At 42.8% G+C, this 18,689-nt stretch overlaps 1 protein-coding gene and 1 pseudogene across 1 annotated transcript in view; one reads left to right on the top strand and one right to left on the bottom strand.

The window, feature by feature from the left end:
- The window catches only part of BMP6 (bone morphogenetic protein 6), a 163,435-nt gene that overhangs the window by 58,934 nt on the left and 85,812 nt on the right, over positions 1–18,689 (bottom strand). The window lies entirely within an intron of this gene.
- Positions 11,366–12,588, top strand: LOC139437273 (dnaJ homolog subfamily A member 1-like; annotated as a pseudogene).

The following is an 18,689-nucleotide window of genomic DNA, read 5'->3' as shown; positions in this document are numbered from 1 at the left end:
GAGTCTTGGGCTTTGCATGGCGGAGGGAATGTGGAGAGTTGAAATGCATAACCTTAACCTCTACTGTAGGTTAACTCTCATTCCCAGCAAGGTGCCCCTTCAGATTCCAAACAGCCCACTTCTTGAATGTGCTTAGCGTCAAATGTTCTCAGAAGGCAGAGAATGCCTGCTGTGGGTAAGAATCTATTCAATACTTACTATGTGCCTGGTAGTTTGCAAAATGATATATGGGCATGATCTGACCTGACCCTCCTAATAGCCACAGGTAGCTGGTATTATGTTCATTGACCGTTTGGGGACACCGACGCTCAAAGAGACGAGTAACTTGTTCAAGGTGACGGGATTGATAAGGGCAGAAGTGGGACCTGAACCCAAGTCCACGCACGTAATCATCAGGCCACATGCCCACCGGCAGGGACGGGAGTTATTTAGAGGGCGTAGGTGACAGAAGGGGTGGTCCAAGGCCCGGCAGTCTCAGAGGGCACAACGCAAGGACCCCGAAGAGCAAGCTTCAGCTCTCCCACACACAACCAGAAGAGATCATCCCCCGGGAGCTGGAGGGGTTGCACTGTGTCCCAGCAGAAAAGACATGGTCAGGTCTAACACCCAGTCCCAAGACTGGGACTCTGTTTGGAAATAGGGCCATTTCGGGTGGGATTAGCTGAGATGAAATGAGGTCATGCTGAGATGAAATGAGGTCATGCTGGAGAAGGGTGTCCCTTATCCCAGTGTGACCAGGGTCCCTGGAAGGGGCGGAGACACCCAGACAGACGCCAGGGAGAAGGGCACGTGAAGACACAGGCGGAGGCTGGAGTGCAACGTCCACGAGCACAGAAAGCCCAAGGGTGGCCACAGACCCTAGAAGCTGAGAAAGGCAAGGAAGGATTCTCCGCTCCAGGTGCCAGAGGAAGTGAGGTCCTGCCGACACCTTGACTTTGGACTCCAGCCTCCAAAACCACGAGACAAGTTCCTGTGGCTTAAGCCACCCGGTGTGCCATATTTTGCTGAGGCAGCCCCAGGAACCTAAGACGGTGTAGGGTTAGAGATAGAAAAGCTGGAGCAAAGGGGGCCAAACCTCCCAATACCTGGCTCCAACAGCAAATGCAGGAGTAAGGCAGCGTTCCCACGAGGCTGGGTGTCACGTGGAGTTCCAGAAGGCGGAGGCCACCCTCAACCACCGGCGACAAGGCCCACACCAGGCAGAATTATGTTCAACGGGACAATGTGCCCAAGGAAAAGCGGACGTTGCAGAATGGGCAATCTAATGGCCGGAAAGATGGGCTTTCTCACCTGCTCCCTAGGAAAGGGGTAACTGCCTTGGCAGTAGGTAGACAGGTGAGGCTCTTTTTTTTTTTTAAGATTTATTTTTTATTTATTTCTCTCCCCGCCCCCATCTGCTCTCTGTGTCCATTCACTGTGTGTTTTTCCGTGTCCGCCTGACAGTCTTCTCCCCCATCTGCTACCCTCAGGGATGTAGATACTAAGGATACTTACGATCGTTAGGCCACAAAGCAGAAAAGGGAGCTGGACAAGCTCTTTGAAGCTGGATCTCAGGAGAAAGGGCCAGATGAAGCAAAAAGAGTCAAGGCGTGCAGTCATCGACAGATTCCTGAGACTCAGAATAAACACTTTCTGGGAACCTTCGTGTAGTCGGGACTTTGACACATCACAGCAACATGTCCCCACCCCATGTAAACCCCAGGCTGGGTTTGGATTTACAAGCTAGAGAGAAGCAGATTTAGTCTGGCATTGCAAACACTGCAAGACCCAAAGCATTCTTCTAAAAAGAACACCAAATATTTAAAAAGTATCTATTTACCAAAAAAAAAAAGGGATGGCATGATACCACTTTATACTCAACACGCTTATTAAAATGTATATACATTTCTTCTTAAAACTGAAAAGATAGAGAATTCAATTTCAATTAGCTGTGATGATGGATTACAGAAAATGCCAATTTTCTCTTTTTGATTATCTCTCATTTCAAAATTATTCACAATAAGTACATTCTTTGTACAATAAAAATACATTATTTTAAATAAAAATTTTCAGAGTACATTATGGAAATGGACCTCAGATGTCCCCAATTTCACCAACTCAACTTCACTTCTCAGAGACGTTGTTAAATACTGCTGGATGACCAGAAATATCATTGGAATGGCTCTTTCCATCTGATAAAAAGATTACTCACTGTAGGCCAATTTATGGTAACTCTGCTACAGAAAAAAAACCACGGAGCTTCTGTTTCTGGGTGAAAATTACCTCAACTGCAGCTGGAAGATGGAAAAATAAAATTTGAGATTGAAAGACTGTCCTCATTTCCATGCCAAGGTTTGGAAGAAAATTGTAATTGGAAAAAAATTAAATACAACTAAAAAGGATTTCCAGAAGAGACTCTTGGTTCCCATGGCTGGGCTCATTTTGGTCCAGTAACATGGCTTCGACCTCTCCGCTGGGTCTGGAAACCTTCCGTCCATCCCCAGTCCATTCCCTTCCTTCTTTCTTCCACTCTACTTCCCCTTTTCCACTTCTCTCTCCTTCACTACTTGTTTATCTCAGTTTGCTAAATCCAAATTTAAACAAGTGCTTCCTGGATAAGATAGTAAGAAATACTGTTACCATGCATGTAATCCTGAAAACATGAGCACATAAATTGTTCCAGATGAATTCCAGCCAGTTCACTGGGAGTGATGAGACAGACAATGAAATAGACACACAAGTATACACTGTACACTCAAGGTCTGAGTTTCTTCTGGATCATTTTCCCCAGCTAGATCTTAAGGATAAATTTATAAATAGATTATAAGGTGGTCTGCCTGGGACTGAGGGGTTCTCAGGACACAGGCCTTTTAGTGTGAAAATCGGACAGTCCCAGGCAAGTTGGGACAAGACGGGCGCCCTAACATCATAGAATATTCACTTCTGTGACACTTCCAGATTGACAGTCACATGCAAACACACATGTGTGCACATGCCTGTGTGTTCATGGGTCTCTCACCTCACAGCACGTCTTTTTTTTTTACTCATTTTCCTCTACTGTCAATTCTCACAGTTTACTTCCTCATCATGAATAACGTTTTCCCCTCTAATTACTCAGGTCCACATGTCTTGCCCCTGGTTGGGCTCAGGTTATCCCTTCCTAACTCTCAGAACATCTTGTCCATATTGCACGTTCATTGTTTTTTGATAAAATGCAATCATCATCTATTAAGAGGATCTCCCTCTCCCAGATCTTGATGGCCTTTTCCTTTTTCTAATATGATCGATGTGTTGGAAAGCGAAGTGCCCCTGACCCAGGGGGCCCGTGACAGTTGTTCTATGACACTGTCCCCTGAAGGTCATCTGCAGCTCTGTCTCCCACTCACTTTGGAGAGGCGTTGTGGAAACAAGGGCTGTGAAACAGGACTCTGGGTTGCAAGTCCCGGATGAGCCTTCCTCGATTGAGAAGAGACTCCAGCAGTGCCCTTGCTGTGTTTGAGTGCAAGGGGGCTGGTTTGTGATTAAACACTGCTTTGGGGCTGGTTTGTGATTAAACACTGTCTGCTATAAAGGAAACCTCTAAAAGTACAGGCCACAACAAAGAACTTCCTTAACTGTGTAAGTTGACAATGTGCGACTCAAATTTTAAAATGTCAGTTATTGCCTCCAGCTTTTAGCAAGTTTGGAAAAACTTCCTGAATCAGAGTTACAAGTGCTGAAATATTCCATGAGTGGTGGTAGCAAGTTGAATGCTAATATTTTACAGGGAGGATTTAAAAATTCCAAAACCGCCTCTAATTTTTTTCCCCTCAAAGACAAGAGCACATCCCCTTCAGGAAGAATATAACCCAAAATACAAAACAAACACGATGCCACCACTTTTACTTTAAAAAAAAAAAAAAAGGAGTTAAAATGCCTTTTTAGATTTCTATGGCATTGAGGTTAGAGAGTCTAAACAACTTCTCTGGCTCTAATTTGTATTTGCTTATTTTTGATCAACTGCCAATCCTTGTATTTTGTGAATTCTGAGAAAAATCAGCAGAACAAAATGGTTTAAGCCATGGATTTGGTCTATTTTACGCTTTTTAAAATTTTTCAAGGAAATAGTCCAATTATAAATTTGTTAGAAAAATAATGTGTGGGCATGGAGACATGATCTAAATTTACTCGTCTGCTGTACAATAAAGCTTTGATTACCCATACCAGAGGGGCCTAGCTAATTGAGCAAGCTTGGGAAAACAGCTTGACATTTCTGAATCTCCACTTCCTCCCTTTGTAAAGGGACATGGTTGTACAGGATGATTCTCCAAGTCCTTTCCAATACTGTATTTCTACAATTATAGGAGATGTTCTGGATAATGTAATATTCTGGTCAGCTGAAGGTTAACTGAAAAAATAACTCACTTAATTCAGCTTAATAAATACCTAATGACACATTCTTTAATGACTGAGCATCTTACAAAATCTCAGCACTAGCCTCCACTGAGAAAAGGAGGCTAGAAGTAAACAGTGGCAGCTGAAAGAACCTTAAAGAGGGCATAAGATCTGGGGATAATAGTCTACGCCTTATTGCCTTCACAAAAATATTTAAGAATCAAATGAGCTGGTTAACAGAAGTGAAAGCACTTTGACAGTTGTGGAGTTCACAGCCACCTAATTATTTTTAAACCGGACTGAATAAGAGCTTGGCCAAGGACCTACCTAAAATGTTGGCTTCCTAGAGTGAAGGGATAATAGGGGGACAGGACCCAAATATTCAAATAATTTATTGACTTGGTTTTCAAGCATATTTGTCTCTTTCTTCTAAAGTAGTGTTCAGAATAAGACAATGCTGGTTAACTGAAGGATCTGATTTTAGTAAGGCTTGGTTAACTGATACATTATCATAATAACAAGTTCAATAAAACTAATAATATTAGAAATAGTAGAGTAGTAATAATGTTTGCTTAATAGAGCATTCTATAGTATTTTTCACACTGTTTCACAGTGTATGCGTTTTTCTTTTTTTTTTAACCAGATACACAATACCTCCAGGAAAACCAGATGTTAAGGACAAAAAGTAAAAAAGCAAAAACAAAAACAACCACCACCAGGGAAAAAAACTTAACAAAACCACCAACTTTGCTTTGATGTGCTAATGCACATTGATAAGCATCAATCAAGTTTAACTAGTCCTTGGCAGTTTAACTGGTCAATAAACAAACGAATAGTCAAATATGAATGTTGGCATGGACAGAAAATAGAATTCTGGATGGAACTTAAACTGAGAGACATTCTACTGAAAAGGATTCTCTCGAATTTCGTTCAACCTCACCTCCCAAGCAGATAAACCATGGCTGAATGTAGTGATACTGTTTTCTATCATGAATTTTCCTTTCAGTCGGGATCAAAGCCAAAACCAATGGAAAATGCATAAATTTCGTGGTCAGACTGACCTGGGTTTAAATTATCAATGAGACTGTCCTTTACCAGTTTTTTGACCTCTGAGCTGTTAATTATCTTTATTTTTTCATCTTCCCCTCCCCCCGGCCCCGCCCTGCTGTTTTTGCTGTCTGTGTCCATTTGCTATGTGATCTTCTGTATCTATTTCTCTTTTTGTCTTCTTTTTTCATCTTTCTCCTTTAGGATTCACCAGGATTTAATCCTGGGGACCTCTGATGTGGAGAGAGGTTCCCTGTCAATTGTGCCACCTCAGTTCCTGGTTTCTGTTGTGTTTCACCTTGACTCTCTTCTTTGTCTCTCTTTTGTGTCATCATCTTGCTGTGTGTGTGACTCACTTGCGCCGGCACTCAGCTTGCCACATCGGCACTGGCTTGCCATGCAGACACGCTTTTTTCTTTTTTTATCAGGAGGCTCCAGGGCTCGAACCCAGGTCCTCCCACATGGTAGGCGGAGGCCTTATCACTTGAGCCACATCTGCTTTCCCATTACTTATCTCTAAAATAGGAAGAACATCTACTCTACAGGCTGCTGAGAGGATTAAACGTAAGAAGGCATGCGCATTGAATGCATGCAAAGGCCATGTCCACCCCAAGCCCATCTCTTCTACTTATTTTTTCTCTCTTTCCTCTTTTCTTACTATATTAAGTTTATCAGGAATTACGTCCTCAGTATATATTGGACAATGGTGTGAAGGTGCAGACAAACCTCTCTAGCAACTGTCCGTGCAATTAATTGCTGGCTTGGTAATCTAGAGGGTGGAGTTTCTGAGGTCTTACAGTGTGCCAAGTATTCTAACAGAAAAGCACAACCCTGTTCTGAGACGTGGCAAAGTCATACTGAAACATTTTTGACAGCAAGTGCAATTTAAGCCATATCAATAAACAAACGACTAGCAACATGTCACTGCCAACCATTTGGTTTCCAGCCAGAGCTACTATTTCTACAATGCTACTATGTTCTATTTCCTCTTGGACTATTTTTGGGTAAGTGGTTTGTAGTAGGAAGTGCAGCAACTGGAGACAAAGGAAAATGTTACTAAGAACATCTTTGCTGCTAAATGCTCATTGTTAACTATAATGGGACTGAATTAAGCCATTTTCCTCCATTCTTAGAGGCCTACTATAGGGTGGGTTCACTTTTTTTTTTAATGTTAGTAATTAATTTATGAATCAACCGTGTGATCCTTCTCTGATCATTTTCACCTTCAGATTGTTTTCATTTCAATGTAACTTCAAAAGACTATATGGCATTGTTATTGACACAATTAATTCTTAGTAGCAAAAGTACTAGGAGTTTCTATTGGTTGAAACAGAAACTCTCACTGTGTGCCAAGCACCGTGATAAGCTCTTTACAAATGCCTAATTCATTTCTCACGACTCCCATTATCCTAGTTTACAGATGAGAAACTTGCCCCAAATCGCAAAGCTTATCAGTAGCAGAGCCAGGATGCAAAGCCAGACGTGTTTTAATTCCAAAGGCTGGGCTCTCAAGCACTCTATTCTGCTCACACAGAGGTAGCTGCCACCTATCTCCAGAAATATCTTTGAGATCATCAATCCAACAGGTTGTAGGTACCAGCAGCACTTGGTCTGGAGTCCACAGCCTCCAGGGCTATTTCTGAATAAGGGCTCCAAGGGCTTGGTAAGAAGAACCAAACAGATCTCATGCCCTGAATAAGTTCCAGGAGCTTCTCAGCCTTATCATGAGAAAATTAAACCTCAGAAAGGGAAGTACAATCTTAGAACAGAGGACCTAAGAGTTTACCATCATATAATTAGAATATTTTTAGAACGTTTAAATGAGCCCCATTTAATACCCTAAATGGGTTGACTGAGACATTTATTACTATCAGTTGGGGCAAACCAAGGCATTAGGAAATCAAGTTCCACACTCACCCTTGGGATAGAACCGGGTCTCCTGGCATTCAAACACCAGTGCTTTTCTCTTCCCACCTGGCCGGGGAAGGGATGAGGTATAGTTGGGGGAAGAGAAAGGTGGAGAGGAAGAGCTCCTGCGGTTGTGAGGGAGGGACTGAGAGATAAGACAAAAGAGGATACGTGTGCTCCATGTACAGTAATTTTAAGATGCTGATACGAAACTAGAACACAACAGCAATCAGTGAACCACAGCAAGGCAGAAATGGAGGACACAATAAATGCAGTCTTAAGAAGAAGAGAGGTTTCAGAGTCTGGCTGTGGTAGGCAAAATTCTAAAATACATCCCCAAGACTTCCTGCCTTAATCCCTGGAGCTGTGACTACGGCGGGAGCCATAACCAGATGAGGCTATGTTACACCTGCTAAAGGAACTTCATGGGTTGAATTAAGGTTCAGTAAATCAAAAGGGACATTATCCAGGTAGGCCTAAGACAACCACAGGATTTCAGAACACAGCGTGTGCTCTGGCTGGTAGCACAAAAGGAAGTTGGAGATGTTCCAAGGAGGGGACGGCACAGCTGGCTTAGAAGAAGGGGAAGGTGGCACACGAGGAGGACTATGTGCAGCCTCTAGAATCTAAGAGGGGTTTGGCTTCAGCCAGCAAGGAAATGAGGAGCTCAGTCCTCCACCCACCAGGAACTAAACTCAGTCAACCACCCCAGTGAGCCTGGAGGTAGGTTCTTCCCAGCGCCTTCAGGTGAGACACCAGCCTGGCGAGACCCTTCCAGAGCACCCAGGCGAGCCTGCCCAGATTCCAGACCTACAGAACCGCGAGCTCCGAAACGGGCGTTGTGCTTAACCACTACGTTTGTGAACATTTGCTAAGTAGCCACAGAAATCACACGGCTGATGGGCATACAACCTTAGCTCTGTCACTTAATTCATTTGTCATCTTGGGAAGCTTATTTAACCTGTTTGTACACGAGTTTCCTCATCTAGTAAGCTCAGAGTGGTTGGTGTGAGGTTGGTTGGTTCTGGCACCCAGAAATTAATAACTGTTCCCCGGGAGGATGAATTGATGGCGACATTCTCCCCAATTGGCCACCAGGTGGTGCCACTATCCAAGAACAGCTGGGTTTTCATTCTCCCTCACTGGACTGGAGAAAAGGGGGCAGCGCTGAGGGGGTCATAGGCTGGTTATGTAGGGGATTATTTAAAACTCAGGTGTCCAGCATCAAGGGGATGCCTAAGATAAGTGAGAGATGCTATGGGACATGTATATTTTAGGTCATGATTTACTTAAAACCTGCCATTCCCAAAGCATTTGAGGTCATTTACAAAATAAACACCTGAAGATAAAAAATAAGAGAGAAAACAGGGCAAGAGGAAAGAAAATGGAACTCGTGATATACAAACTGTATGCCTATAAGATCTTGTGCACTTGTTAAGGTTGTTGATCTTCCCAGAAATCATCGAAAACAGAGAGGTAGAGCAGATTATAGGATTCACAAAGAGAAGTTGCTCAGGAGAAGCCTAGCTCTGGGAGAAAAGTTCAGCAGGTCCTTCCAAGAGGGTTACCATGCCCTACCGTGAATGAGGTCTGTACAGTGCTTTAAGGAATACAGTGAGTTTCGTAGAATTGCTGGAAATACACCATAGACATTTATATATTTTTTTCTCCACTTGTGTTTTCATGTCTTTCCCATATTTTTCTACTCAGATTTACTAGGTTTCTTCTTTATTTGCATGGGGTTCTTTATATAATAATCAGCCATCACACTTGCAACAAATATACCAAAAAGTTAATATCATGAATATACTTGCTTTTAGTTTTGCTTATGTTTTGACATACGTGAGGTTTAAAGTTTTATGTAGTCTGTATATAGGTGTATGTTTCCTTACGCATGCCTAAGGAACGTGTGCACATATATGTATACATTCTCCTATTACTTTCTCCCTCTAGAGACCAGTTAAATAACCACCTTTACTTTCTTCTGGTTTTAATGGTTTAAGTTTGTAAATTCCCTGTTGCCTAAAGCCTACAGAAGTTCAAAAATGCACCTGAGTTTCCGACCCGTTGTTCTAAGAACTGGAATGTCTTGTGTTCTTTCAGCAAAACCAAAAGAAACCCTCTCCCAAGACTGAAAGGTTAACTAATTGTCCGGAATGAATTTGCTATCAGTCTTGGAAACAAGCAGAGTGATCCACTTCCTAAGACGCCCTCTCTCTAAAGGCCTTCCGTTTTCTCAATTCGACTCTAATACAACCCTGTCAAGTAAATAACATGTACCAAACCGTGCTTTAACTCTCCCCTAATCTAAACAACGATGAAGGCAAACTTCCGTCCTGGTTTGCTACTCATCCTGTCTTCTCAAGTTTGATACCTACCTATTTTGCTACAAAGCTGAACAAAGGTACTATGCAATTACCTTATAACCATTTGCTAAGCAGTTCTTTTCATATATATAGTTTTTCATTTAATTAGGAATTCCAGTGAAAGAAAAAGCATTTCATTCCCAGGGACTTTTATTCATTACCAGAGAAAATTAGGTGACTCCATAACAGATCTTATCGGTTGGAAGAGTTCTCACCTACACCACAAGGGTTATTTAACCAAGAGAAAAGGGAAACAATGTGAATTTAACAAGGGGGGAGGGAGGGGAGAAGATGTTAGAGACACAATAATGAGGCCTGGAATCAATTAGGCCAAATTATACTCTGTGCTACATGTGCAAACTCTTATTACAGTCAACTGAAATAGCTGAAAATAGTACTACCCTATTTCAGGATGCAGGGTATTTTATAAACCATGCCTCCTTCATCAAGTTGCTCCAGCGAGAGGGTGGGTCAGAAATTGCCAGCTGAAAAAGTTTCTCTCTAGGGAATATACATTTGCCCTAACAGGGGCAAATCACCATGGCAACTAGTCCGAAGGCTGACATAGCAACTAGTTACCATGCCAACAACATATCCCTACACATTCGATCTTCCTCCCAATTTCTCATTGCCCATTTCCTCTTCCACCATTGATGGGGTCACCGCGTTCCCCCAAGCAAGTTTCTTCCATCCCACCTCGTGTCGGAAACCCAGAATCTTTGCCCCACCTTGGACCTCCCTATACCCCAACTGTCTGCTCCTGGTACTCTGCCCTCAACACCCCCAGTTTATGTCCTCAAGAGGAGCTGGGAATACCTCGCATCCAGGAGGTAGTCACCTGGATGGCTGAGGACAGGGGTGAGGGGTAGATCTGTTTACTCATTGCTACAGTCACTGCGGATGGTTAGCTGGGAAGGCGTCAACAAGTGGTGATACAGTGACAGGCGGTCACTGCCTCAAGATGCTTACATACTGATTCGACAGCATTTAGCATGAGCTTAGGAATTTACTAACTGTCACAATTTAGTCCCCAAGTGAGAGGTGGACTGGGGTAATGGCCCACTTATCAGGTCCTCAGCATTGCATTTTCCAATTGGGATTTAAAAAAACACCATCAAAGGGCCCCGTTTCAGACCCAAGGCTTCAAAGTGCGGCTGAGGCAGGGTAGAATTACTGTCCCAGCAGTCGTGACTCCATACTGTTTTCATCCCCATGGGAACACACAGTTTATTTTAAGAATTTTTCATCTTAAATCCCTACCACCAAGAATCAGCGTTGGCCTCAGCAGCAGAGAAGCAAGGCAAGACTTCTACCTCGTGCACTTTGTGCTTTCCCTTCTCTGCAGAATACATATATTTTAACTTTTTAAAATGTTCTTAGTAAAATATAATTAGTGCAATTAGTAATTAATAATGTGTCCTTCCAAAACCAATCATCCTAACAGATTCTCTTTTGTTAATTTACAACCTTAGCAAGTTTTCAGTTTGTCACGTTTAGGAAGGAAAGATCTAAGACAGAGAGCGATATTGTGAGCTACTCGAGGGCAGGGACTTTCGTGTTTTCAAAATTTGTTTTAGGAACTTTCCAGAACACTCGGTAAGAGCCAGAGGAGCAGCGGCTGCCCGAGCTGCACACAGCGACACACTCCTTCCTGCTCCCCCTCACCGGCCTCGGCCCTCTCACCAGCTGTAGAAAATGGTGAAGGAAACCACTTACTATGATGTTTTGGGGGTCAAACCGAATGCCACCCAGGAAGAGTTGAAAAAGGCTTACAGGAAACTAGCCTTGAAGTACCACCCTGATAAGAATCCAAATGAGGGAAAGAAGTTTAAACAGATTTCTCAAGCTTATGAAGTGCTCTCTGATGCAAAGAAAAGAGAATTATATGACAAAGGAGGAGAACAGGCCATCAAAGAGGGTGGAGCAGGTGGGGGTTCTGGCTCCCCCACAGACATCTTTGATACGTTTCTTGGAGGTGGTGGAAGGATGCAGAGAGAAAGGAGAGGTAAAAATGTTGTACATCAGATTTATATAATGGTGCAACCAGAACTCTAGCTCTGCAAAATAATGTGATTTGTGATAAACAAGAAGGCCAAGGGGGTAAGAAAGGAACAGTAGAGTGCTGTCCCAACTGCCAAGGTACTGGAATGCAAATAAGAATTCATCAGCTAGGAGCTGGAATGGTCCAGCAGATTCGGTCTGTATGCATGGAGTGCCAGGGCCATGGGGAACACATCAGCCCTAAAAATAGATGTATAAGTTGCAATGGAAGGAAGATAGTTCGAGAGAAGATTCTAGAAGATTCTAGAAGTTCATATTGATAAAGGTACGAAAGATGGCCAGAAGATAACATTCCATGGTGAAGGAGACCAAGAGCCAGGACTGGAGCCTGGAGATATCATCATTGTTTTAGATCAGAAGGATCATGCTGTTTTTACTAGACGAGGAGAAGACCTTTTCATGTGTATGGACATACAGCTGGTTGCAGCAGTGTGTGGCTTCCAGCAGCCAATATCCACTCTTGACAACCGAACCATCGCCATCACCTCTCACCCAGGTCAGATCGCCAAGCGTGGAGATATCGAGGGTGTGCTAAACGAAGGCATGCCAATGTATCATAGGCCATGTGAAAAGGGTCGCCTCCTCATCGAACTTAAGTTAAACTTTGCTGAGAATGGCTTTCTCTCTCCTGATAAACTCTCTCCTGGAAAAACATCAACCCGAGAGGAAAGAGGTAGAAGAAACTGATGAAATGGATCAGGTAGAACTGGCGGACTTTGATCCCAATCAGGAAAGATGGCGCCTCTACAATGGAGAGGCATATGAGGATGGTGAACATCACCCCAGAGGTGGCGTTCAGAGTCACACCTCTTATGGTGACCAGTGGCTAACCCTCACTACTGGCCTTTTATAGGCCGGAGTGAATGAGCGAAGGCCTGTAATCATAATATGCTCGCTACTTGCTATCACTTTTGTTTTTTCAACTGTAGTGTTTTAAAAGTTAAATGAAGAATAAACTCACATATAAAAGTTCCAGCTTTGCCCTGTATGTATGGTGACTTCGGTGTGCAAGATGAAGTTTATTACTTGTAAAAATGACTTTGGTTTAAAAAAAAACAAAACCACTAGCCTTTGTTGGTCATATAATTGTTTTTCGCTGTATTTGTGGACTAGCTTGGAGTGAATTTGCTAGGTTACAGATATATATGTACTGACTTCATTGCTAACTATGAAATTAAAACTTTTTTAAATGGCAATCGGAAAAAGTTTGTAGAGAAGTGTTGGTCTGTGTAGTTACCTGTATTAAGTGGGGTTTGTTGTAATGCTTCTGCATTTATTCTACGGCCTCAGATGTTGTTTGAAGATGGCACAGTATATGATTTAGTCTGTTGTCAGTAATAGAAATGATAGCTTTCTAAGAAGGGGTTTATCATAACATGCTGCTGCTTGAGGGGCATGCACTTTGACAGCTACATTCCCTTCTATGCATCTACATACGTTGCTCAGTCCTGGTTACTTTTTTTTCCCCCCACCCCTTCTCTTTTGACCATGATAAGCCCCAAGTACTGATTGCAGAAGCTGGGTAACTTAGAGGTTAAGATGAGAAATTTACATGGAGAAGTTTGCATGTATGAGGTAGGAAGGCAGGTTCCTGAGGCTCACTTCAAACCATTTAACTTATGCTCCAACGTAACCGTAATTGAATGTTGGTGGTCTGGCAAATGATGATGAATAGCTTTAATTGTAAGTTTAAAAGTCATCATATTGTTCACATGCTTAAATCTGGGTATCAGAATTGAAGTGATTCTTGAAATATATGAATGTCTCCTTAATATACTGATTACAAGCAAAAAAAAAAAAAAAAATTGTTTTAATCATTGACTCTAACACAGGGTCCAGAACCAAGTCAGTGCCTCACTAAGAGCTGGTGAATGCAGAGTATCTATGCAGAGGAAAGGGCCAGAAAAAAAAAGAACCATGCTTGGCTATTTTACTAGTTGCTCATGTAACCTTGTGAAAATCACTTAAGCTAAGCTTACTGGATACTGGCGTGCTCATTTATAAACTTAGAATATTGAACTCGATGCTTTCCGTTACCCCTGGAGCCTGAAGAATTCTCACGATGCTCTGTAGCTCTTTCCCTGAACTTCGGGGACTCACACAATTTGAGTGGCACCATTTTGCTCTTTATGGATAAGCTGAACAATTTCTTGTGGAGAAAATGTTTCTTATTCTTCATTGAAACAAATATACGTGAGTATAACGACACTCTCATTTTTCCCATAAATAATTAACCAAGAAGGATAGATCCAAATTTGGAGATTCGTACAGCAGGATATGGCCATAAAGCCTTGGGCCTCCTTGTGAAACTTTCTAGCTTTGAACTGAGACGGTAACCAACATATATTTGTCCAGTAAACAAACGTCTGAATAAGTGATCTCTTGGTGCAAGAGATCATGGAGACATAATCCAGGATGTTTTCATAATCAAATGCAGTTTCCCTTAATTCTGCCACCATTGCTAATGCTTTATTCCCTAGAAGGCATCCTAAGCATTCAAGCCGATTAAGTTACTGTGTTCCTCTGACTAAGTTCAAACATAATCACTCTGCTCAACCATTGGGCTGCAAACCCTAAAAAACAAGAGAGAGCATTTGCAATAATGAGCACGTCGGTCTATTTTATGGGGTCTGGGGCTTCCTACTGAATGGCGGTGGGTGGAACGCGGTCAATGGTAGAGAGCATCTCCTGGATTAAATGCTTTCTGGCATTTCTCAGAGGAGGAGAGCAGTTAGTCTGCATTTAATTTTTAAACCACATTTCATCCTTTTCCGCCTCCACATAGCCACACATGGGGGGAAAATCCTGTTGCTCATGCTACGCATTCTTTTTCCAATTCTTCCGGGCTGTTCTTCCATTTCTGTTTAGAACAGCTAATCTTCCACAAACCTGGATTGAGTACAAGAGCCACGTCTTGCACATCCCTAATCACACAAACATAAATAAAGTTTGGACACCATTAACCCCTCGAACAGCAGCATTTTCCTGGGCACGGATGCAAGGAAGTTTCTAGAAACATATGTTATCACTCACTCCACTGAGTTTATTACAGGTTGCAAGAAGCTACTAGAAAGTTCCATTTAAATAAGCTCAAGCCAGAAGTTTTTAAAGGATGAATGTTTAAGCCAGCGCTTTTTAAACTTTATCAACATAGACGTTAAAAGAGGGTATATGATACATCCATCGGAAGAAACGAGACCCCTGCAAAAGCTGTGCCTTTTTTAAATTAGCTCTAACTTTTCCTTATGGTCACAAGCTTTTAGCATTTTCAAGGCTCAGACGTGCTAATGGTAAGTAGATGCTTCTAATCACAGTAGTTGAACATGTCTGGCTGGCTCCATTAACAGTCTGACAAGTTTGGTGTTTGTAGAAGAGGAGGGAAGAGGTTTCAGGGAACATGCAAATAATCAGAGCTCCCTTGTCCTTGGAATAAATGCAAAGTTTCAAATGCACAATTCAGAACTTGCAGTTCTAAGAAGTGAATTGTAGCACAAAAGTTCCAGGCGATAGGCTTCGATAAATTTGCAGTGGTTCCCCCAAAGAGGCATTGAGCAGTTTCTGGCAAATTAGCTGTGGCTGGTGAATAGGTCTATTTCAGAAATGCTTCTACGCCCATCGGAAAAGGTTCAGCTTTTATAGAAGCTCATCCTCTACCAACCAAAACCATGAGCTGAATTTAACTTAACTGTAGGTGTAATCTCTTCATACGAACATTGATTTTCTGACATTTTAATATTTAAAGGCCTTAGGTTAGTAACACAAAAAGGAATTGGGATCATTCACCAGCCCCTGGGAAGAACAAGGCTGCATTCCATCGGTGCACTGGAAGTGAGACGGAGGGTGAGGGCAGGCTCCTCTTGTAAGCAAATGCTTTCTTTCCCCCAACTTCCTGGACAGCAAAGGTTCTTGAAGGCTTGTGTACAGGAGGATCACCCGGAGGGCCAGTGAAAGCACATATGGCTGGCTCCTCCCCTAGAGGCACTGATTTAGTCGGGCTGCAGCGCGAGCCCCCAGACTTGCTGGTGTGAGGACCACACTTTAAGAACACTGTTATATGTGCATCAAGAGCATGGAGGAAGGACAAGAAGGGGAGATCTCGTGGGTGCCATTCTCATCCCCAGCCATGGCTGTAAGAAGAGTATCCCAGAGAAGCAGATGTGGCTTAAGCAGCTGGGTGCCCGCCTACCACCTGGAAGGTCCCAGGTTCAGTTCCCAGTGCCTCCTGGAGAAGACAAACAAGAAAGCAAGCCGATACACTGAAGAGACACAATGAGTGTATTAGTCAGCCAAAGGGGTGCTGATGCAAAATACCAGAAACTGGTTGGTTTTCATAAAGGGTATTTATTTGGAGTAAGAGCTTACAGATACCAGGCCATAAAGTATAAGTTACTTCCCTCACCAAAGTCTATTTCCATGTATTAGGGCAATATGGCTGCCAGCGTCTGCGAGGGTTCAGGCTTCCAGGGTTCCTCTCTTCCAGGGTCTTGCTTCTCTCTGGGCTCAGCGTTCCTCTCTTCCTGGGCCTGGCTTCTCTTTCCTCTGTGAGCTTACTTCCTGGGGCTCCAGCTTAAGGCTTCAGCATCAAACTCCAACATCAAAAGCCCTCAACTCTGTCCTTTGCCGTGCCTTTTATCTGTGAGTCCCCACCCACCAAGGGATGAGACCTCAACACCCTAATGACGTGGCCCAATCAAAGCCCTAATCATAGCTCAATCACACCCAGGTACAGACCAGATCACAAACATAATCCAATATCTATTTTTGGAATTCATAACCATATCAAACTGCTACAGTTAGAGACACAAGCAGGGGACGGAGGTGGCTCAAATGATTGGGCACCTCCTTCCTACCTGGGAGGTGCTGGGTTCTGTTCCCAGTGCCTCCTAAAAAGACTAGCAGATAGCTAGCACAAACAACAAGGGGAGGGGGAGAGATAAATAAAATAAAACTTAAAAAAAAAAAAAAGGAAGAGTATCCCTTAACAAGGCTACTGTTTTCTATTCCTGAGAATTAACACATTGAACAAAGAGATATTTAGAAAGCTGCTAAAATTTGTAATAGGATCACAGAGAATCTGCAGCATCTCCTTATCAGGAGGTTAAGACTAGGGACAATTTTTATTTCAGTGGTATGATTGAAAGGTGGCCTCAAGGCAGGGAGGGTTCTTGATCCACTCCTGTCTGAAGATAGGTTGACTTTTCCTTTCCTACCTGCCCAGCTCTTGATAAAGCTCGAAACTTTCATTCTAAGCTACACTTTTCTTTTTAAATAATTATTTAGTAATCCCATCAGAGTTTAAGAAGATCAACTATTTTAAGTTTAATTTCTCTAGGATGTAAACTATTTAAAGTTGTCCAATGCAAGGGAAGAAAACAATGTAACTAAGGAAAGTCTGCACTAAAATTCTCTGTAGACGGCTTTGACACACTCCCGGGTGTCACTTTGTCTCCCGGTTGTCAGGAGCAATAGAAATAGCTGTTCTTGAGGATCAGAGAAAATTATCAAGCACCAACAAAATGCATTTGCATAATCACAAAAGCCACCCATTTGGGAGTCAAAAAATGGAGCCGGGGAAGGAAAGAAGTCCGACTTTACGCATGAGAAAAGCCACACACATTTTCACAACAAGAACGTAAAGGCTTATGAAGATGTTTAGGCAGAGGGATGTTTTACTAAGCTGGTTAAAAAAAGGGCCCTGAAAATAGACAGGCAATTTTACTTCTAGGTTGCCTGTTCACGCTGACAGATCACTAACAACAGAAATCAATGCCCTCAGATGACCTAAAACAGTGTATGTGATGACGGTGCCCAGCAAAAGCCAATATCGGAAGTTGTTCCTGCTCCCCCATACGGGAGGGCGTGGGGGGAGTCCTCAGGGATCTGGAAATCCCCAGAAACCCCCTGGGCCTCTGGGAGTAAGGGGGTAACTCTGTGTGCCCAGGCTTTCCAGAAAACATGCTCAAGGACCATCTCCTAAAAAGCATGCAACCAATCTCCCATCGCTCCATTCTGTTGGGCGAAAAAGACCACATTCTTTTCAAGTTGACACTTCACACTCGAGCAGTAATGAGGCTAAATTTGAAGGCAGTCATGTGTCATTCCAATCCGAGATAAACAGATTCAGATTTGCCTTCCACGATGACCTTGCTTAGTGTGGGAAGCCTTGCTGGGACATTTTTTTCACATAGTAGCATATTTAAGATATTAATGGCCTTGTGACTTCTGTGCGAGATTATCTTATGATTGGTGCTGACCCCCCCAATGCCCTTTGTGGGGTTTTATTTCGCCTTACATGGGCCTACAAATGTTTTTCTAAGACTGTAGCACTCTCGAGCCAAGTATTGACAGTTTGTTTTCTCCAGTCACAGTGAAATATCTGCTGACCGATTCACATATTCATTCCCGTTACTTGAAATCTATAGAACTCTAGTGGGGAAATATCTGGTTTCCTTTCAGAGTAGGTGACATACCTACACAATTAAAATTCCATCCCTTTTAAACCCTTAAAATAAGACAGCAGGGCAGACTTGGTTCTTTAAAAGAACCTAACAGAGAACCACGAAGGATATGACATCTCGGTGTTTCGAGTTTAACAGACATTAGTTTCATACTACTTTTAAAGATAGCTACAACCAAGATAATCATCTTGCATGTGCTGAATAGACACAGCTCTCGGTGCATGCCTGTATGTCAGTGTGTGGCTGCATAATCCAAAAAGATAACACTGATGGACGCCACCTGTATAAGGAATTGACACTGAACTCCGCGATTAATCTGGCTTAGGGGAAGGATGACAGATGGGATAAAAGCTCATTGACCCAGGTAAGACCTCAGGTGGGATGCACAGGCCTTTGTGTTGCTCTCTGGTCTTATAGGATCTCTAAACCTGGGAGGAAAAACTGAAACAGGCCAAGAAGGTGAATTACATCAGACCAATGATAGGATTATAAAAAT

The sequence above is a fragment of the Dasypus novemcinctus genome, chromosome 22 (assembly GCF_030445035.2).
Source record: "Dasypus novemcinctus isolate mDasNov1 chromosome 22, mDasNov1.1.hap2, whole genome shotgun sequence".
Classification (NCBI taxonomy): Eukaryota; Metazoa; Chordata; class Mammalia; order Cingulata; family Dasypodidae; genus Dasypus; species Dasypus novemcinctus.
The sequence above is the reverse complement of the archived record's forward strand: the minus strand, read 5'-3'. Positions and strand labels throughout refer to the sequence as shown.